Raw genomic sequence first — 6,000 nt, 5'->3', positions numbered from 1 at the left:
AGTAACCTGGGCTGGCATTTGTGTTCTCTTAGGGTCTGTATGACATCTGTCCAGGATCTTCTGGCTTTCATAGTCTCTGGTGAGAAGTCTGGTATAATTCTGATAGGTCTGCCTTTATATGTTACTTGACCTTTTTCCCTTACTGCTTTTAATATTCTTTCTTTATTTTGTGCCTTTGGTGTTTTGACTATTATGTGACTGGAGGAGTTTCTTTTCTGGTCCAATCTATTTGGAGTTCTGTAGGCTTCTTCTATGTTTATGGGTATCTCTTTCTTTAGTTTAGGGAAGTTTTCTTCTATGATTTTGTTGAAGATATTTACTGGTCCTTTGCGCTGGAAGTCTTCACTCTCTTCTATACCTATTATCCTTAGGTTTGATCTTCTCATTGAGTCCTGGATTTCCTGTATGTTTTGGACCAGTAGCTTTTTCCGTTTTACATTATCTTTGACCATTGTGTTGATGTGTTCTATCTCTTGTATTCTGTTGGTGATGCTTGTATCTACGGCTCCCTGTCTCTTCCTTTGGTTTTCTATACCCAGGGTTGTTTCCCTGTGTGCTTTCTTTATTGCTTCTATTTCCACTTTTAATTCCCTCACCTGTTTGATTGTGTTTTCCTGGAATTCTTTCAAGGATTTATGTGATTCCTCCCTATAGGCTTCTACTTGTTTATTTATGTTTTCCTGCGTTTCTCTAAGGGAGTTCCTCGTGTCTTTCTTGAAGTCCTCCAGCATCATGATGAAATGTGATTTTAAATCTAGATCTTGCTTTTCTGGTGTGTTTGGATATTCAGTGTTTGCTTTGGTGGGAGAATTATGCTCCAGTGATGCCATGTAGTCTTGGTTTCTGTTCCTTGGGTTCCTGCGTTTGCCTCTTGCCATCTGGTTGTCTCTGGTGTTACCTTGTTCTGGTATCTGACAGTAGCTAGACCATCCTATAGGCTTGTGTGTGTCAGGAGTGCTGTAGACCTGTTTTCCTGTTTTCTTTCAGCCAGTTATGGGAACAGAGTGTTCTGCTTTCGCGTGTGTAGTCTTTCCTGTCTACTGGTCTTCAGATGTTCCTTCGGGCCTGTGTCCTGCATCCATCAGGCAGGTTGCTTGGAGCAGAAAAGTTGGTCTTACCTGTGGTCCCGCAGCTCAAGTTGCTCGTGGGGGGCTGCTTTTGAGCTCTCCGTGAGGGCGACAACCAGGAGGGCCTGCACCGCCTTTTCCTGGAGCCTCTGTGCACTGGGGTCCCAGATGGCATTAGGTGTTTTCCTCTGGAGTCAGAAATGTGGGCAGAGTGTAGTCTCTTCTGGCTTCCCAGGCTTATCTGCCCCTCTGAAGGTTTAGCTCTCCCTCCCACGGGATTTGGGTGCAGAGAACTGTTGAGCTGTTTCCTTCAGGTCCGAGCGGTGTCTCGACTGCCTATTTATTTATTTTAAAAAAAATTTTTATTAGATATATTTCTTTACTTACATTTCAAATGTTATTCCCCTTCCCGGTTTCCTGTCCATAAGCCCCCCATCTCCTCCCCCTCTCCCATATGGGTATCCCCCCCATCCATCCCCTTACTACCCACCCCCATATTCTCCTGCACTGGGCGTCCAACCTTGGCAGGACCAAGGGCTTCCCCTTCCACTGGTGCCCCAACAAGGCTATTCGCTGCTACATATGCAGTTGGAGCTCTGGGTCAGTTCATGTTATAATCTTTTGGTAGTGGTTTAGTCTCTGGAAACTCGGGTTGATTGGCATTGCTGTTCTTATGGGGTTATAAGATCCTTCAACTCTTTCAATACTTCCTAATTTCCCCCAAGGGTTTCCTGTTCTCATTTCGGTGGTTTGCTGCTAGCATTGACCTCTGTATTGGACATGCTCTGCATGTGTCTCTCAGGAGAGATCTACATCCAATCCCTTTCAGCATGCATTTTTTTTAGCTTCATAAATGTTATCCAGGTTTGGCAGCTGTATATATGGGCCATATGTGGGGCAGGCTCTGAATGGCCATTCCTTTAGTCATTGCTCTAAACTTTGCTTCTATATCCCCTCCTATGGATATTTTCCCCCTTTTAAGAAGAAGTGGGAGCATCCACATTTTGGTCATCCTTCTTCTTGAGCTTCCTGTGTTCTATGGATTGCATCTTGGGTAGTTCCAGTTTTTGGGCTAATATCCACTTATCAGTGAGTGCATACCAAGTATGTTTTCTGTGCTTGGGTTACCTCACTAAGGATGATATTTTCTAGTACATTCCATTTGCCTAGAATTTCATGAAGTCATTGTTTTTGATAGCTGAGTAGTATTCCATTGTGTAGATGTACCACATTTTTTAATCCATTCCTCTGTTGAAGGGCATCTGGGTTCATTCCATCTTCTGGCTATTATAACTAAGGCTGCTACAAACATAGTGGAGCATGTGTCTTTATTGTATGTTGGAGCATCTTTTAGGTATATGCCTAGGAGAGGTATAGCTGGGTACTCCAGTAGTGGAATGTCCAATTTTCTGAGGAACCCACAGACTGATTTCCAGGGTGTTTGTACCAGTTTGCAATCCCACCAACAATGGAGGAGTGTTCCTCTTTTTCCACATCCTTGCCAACATCTGCTGTTGCCTGAATTTTTGATCTTAGCCATCCTGACTGGTGTGAGGTGGAATGTCAGAGTTGTTTTGATTTGCATTTCCCTGGTGACTAAGGATGTTGAACATATCTTTAGGTGCTTTTTGGCCATTCAATAATCCTCACCTCGGTATGTTTTATTTAGCTCTGTACCCCATTGTTTTAATAGTTATTTGGCTCTCTGAGTCTAACTTCTTGTGTTCTTTGTATATTTTGGATATTATCCCTCTAACAAATGTAGGATGGGTAAAGATCTTTTCCTAATCTATTGGTTGCAGTTTTGTCCTAATGACAATGTCTTTTGCCTTACAGAAGCCTTGAAGTTTTATAAGGTGCCATTTGCCAATTTTGATCTTAGAGCATAAGCCATTGGTGTTTTGTCCAGAAAATTTTCTCCAGTGCCCATGTGTTTGAGACTCTTCCCCACTTTTTCTTCTATTAGTTTGAGTGTATCTGGTTTGATGTGGAGGTCCTTGATTTACTTGTACTCAAGCTTTGTACAAGGTGATAAGAATGAATCAATTTGCATTCTTCTACATGCTGACCTCCAGTTGAACCAGCACCATATTTTGAAAATTCTATCTTTCTTCCATTCCAAAATCAAGTGACCATAAGTGTTTGGGTTCATGTCTGGGTCTTCAGTTCTGTTCCACTGGTCTATCTGTCTGTCTCTGTACCATACCATGTAGTTTTTATTACTATTGCTCTGTAATACTGCTTGAAGTCAGGGATGGTGATTCCACCAGAAGTTCTTTTATTGTTGAGTATAGTTTTCACTGTTCTGGGTTTTTTGTTATTCCAAATGAATTTACACATTGCTCTTTCTTTCTCTATAAAGAACTGAGTAGGAATTTTGATGAGGATTGCATTGAATATGTAGATTGCTTTTGGCAAAATGGTCATCTTTACTATATTAATCCTGCCAATCCATGAGCATGGAAGTTCTTTCCATCTTCTGAGATCTTCCTCACTTTCTTTCTTCAGAGTCTTTAAGTTCTTGTCATACAGATCTTTCACTTGCTTGGTTAAAGCCACACCGAGGTATTTCATATTATTTTGGACTATTGTGAAGGGTGTCATTTCCCTAATTTCTTTCTAAGCCTGTTTATTCTTTGAGTAGAGGAAGGCTACTGATTTGCTTGAGTTAATTTTATACCCAGACACTTTACTGAAGTTGTTTATCAGGTTAAGTAGTTTTGGTACTTTTGGGGTAACTTAAGTACACCATCATATCATCTACAAATAGTGATATTTTGATTTCTTCCCTTCCAATTTGTATCCTTTTGACCTCCTTTTGCTGTCTGAGTGCTCTGGCTAGGACTTTGAGTACTATATTGAATAAGTAGGGAGAGAGTGGTCAGCCTTGTCTAGTCCCTGATTTTAGTTGGATTGCTTCAAGTTTCTCTCCACTTAGTTTGATGTTAGCTATTGGTTTGTTGTATATGGCTTTTACTATGTTTAGATATGGGCGTTGAATTCCTCATCTTTCCAGGACTTTTATCATGAAGAGGTATTGAATTTTGTCAAATGCTTTCTCAGCATCTAATGAAATGATCACGTGGTTCTTACCTTTGAGTTTGTTTATATAGTGGATTACATTGATGGTTTTCCATATTTCTACCATCCCTGCATCTCTGGGAGAACGCCTACTTGACCATAATAGATGATCATTTTGATGTGCTCTTGGATTCTGTTTGCAAGAATTTTACTGAGTATTTTTGTGTTGATTCATAAGGGAAATTGGTCTGAAGTTCTCTTTCTTTGTTGTGTCTTTGTGTGATTTTGGTATAAGAGTAAATGTGGTTTCATAGAATGAATTTGGTAGTGCTCCGTCTGTTTCTATTTTGTGGAATAATTTGGACAGTTTTGGTATGAGGTCTTCTATGAAGGTCTTTTTTTTTTAAATTTAGAGAATACTTTATTAGTTTTTGTAATCAAACCCACGTAGATAAGACCTTACATATTTAATACAGTGTGTTACCCCTGTACAAATGGAAAAAACTTAAGTTCAACATTTCTAGACCAATATGGCTGTTAATTTCTGTACAGTGCCAACTCAACACAGTAAATGGGGATACTTTTTTCCAAAGTTGACAGCACAGCTAAAGTTTCAAAAAATTCAAATTATATATCTGTATATATATATTTATATTTATATAAAAAGACCAATAATAGCAGTGTGTTATGCATCAACAGCAGCAACCGCTTTTCCAGGTTCTGCAGTCATCTGAACAAAACTGTAGAGACATCCAGCACACTCCATTAAGAAAAAAAAAAGTAAAAAAACAAAACCCGAGAAAACAGCACAGTTCTGTTACTCTTGTGGTACCTGGCACCATTTTTTTTTTAAAATTAGCTTCTCAATCATCATCTGGAAAGAAAACATTCTGAGCAACATCATTAAAAACAGCTCTGATAAAGCACGGTCACTACTACGTATCATAAAGCAGGTACAAGCTATTTTACATCCACAGAGGTATGATACAGTACTGTCCTACATCTATAATACTAGAGGATACAATTTAAAAGGCATTATTTGAGACTTGATTCTACTTTTCCAGCAGAGGGCCCAAAGGATGGTGTGTGACACAGCTTTGTAAAGAAACATACTCTAGACAGGATTTCCTTTCACTAGTGGCACAGTTCTAAGGATTCATTCTCTCCATGAATGTCAGCTAAAACCGTTATTAAAAAAATGAAATATCCCTAGAACAAAACCGTATAACCACCGGATTCACATGAAGATGACCTAGTGGAGACAAGCTGGACCTCACCTTACCAACAAGCTATCAAATCTGTTACGTTTAAACAGTGAGACCTCCAAGGAAGGAGATGCCAAGTAGTGCTTCAAAGCTTCGGACCACAATCAAACATAGCATCCTTTTCAACAGAAGCAGAAGCTCATCTGAATATGCTCAAGGATGCTGACATCAACATTTAATCATCTCCTCACTCATCCAGGAAGAAGGGGAGATCAGTTACTACTGTACTTTATTGTGTTCAACCAAATCACTATGTTACAAAAATAGCAAGCTGCCATAATAAAAAATAAGGCTCCTCTATCCAGCACCAGATAGCATCATTTTACTTTCAAGCCTAGAAATTGCACATGTGTGTATAAACCAACCGAAGATGAGGATTGAGAGTTCATCTTGGTGGATTTTTCCTTTGATGAATATGAAGTGTCCTTCCTTATCTTTTTTGATGACTTTTAATTGAAAATTTATTTTATTTGATATTAGAATGGCTACTCCAGCTTGCTTCTTCTGACCATTTGCTTGGAAAGTTGTTTTCCAGCCTTTCACTCTGAGGTAGTGTCTGTCTTTGTCTCTGAGGTGTGTTTCCTGTAGGCAGCAGAAGGCAGGGTCCTCATTGCGTATCCAGTTTGTTAATCTATGTCTTTTTATTG

Source organism: Rattus norvegicus, chromosome 5, assembly GCF_036323735.1.
Source record: "Rattus norvegicus strain BN/NHsdMcwi chromosome 5, GRCr8, whole genome shotgun sequence".
Classification (NCBI taxonomy): Eukaryota; Metazoa; Chordata; class Mammalia; order Rodentia; family Muridae; genus Rattus; species Rattus norvegicus.
This window is presented reverse-complemented; position numbering follows the sequence as displayed.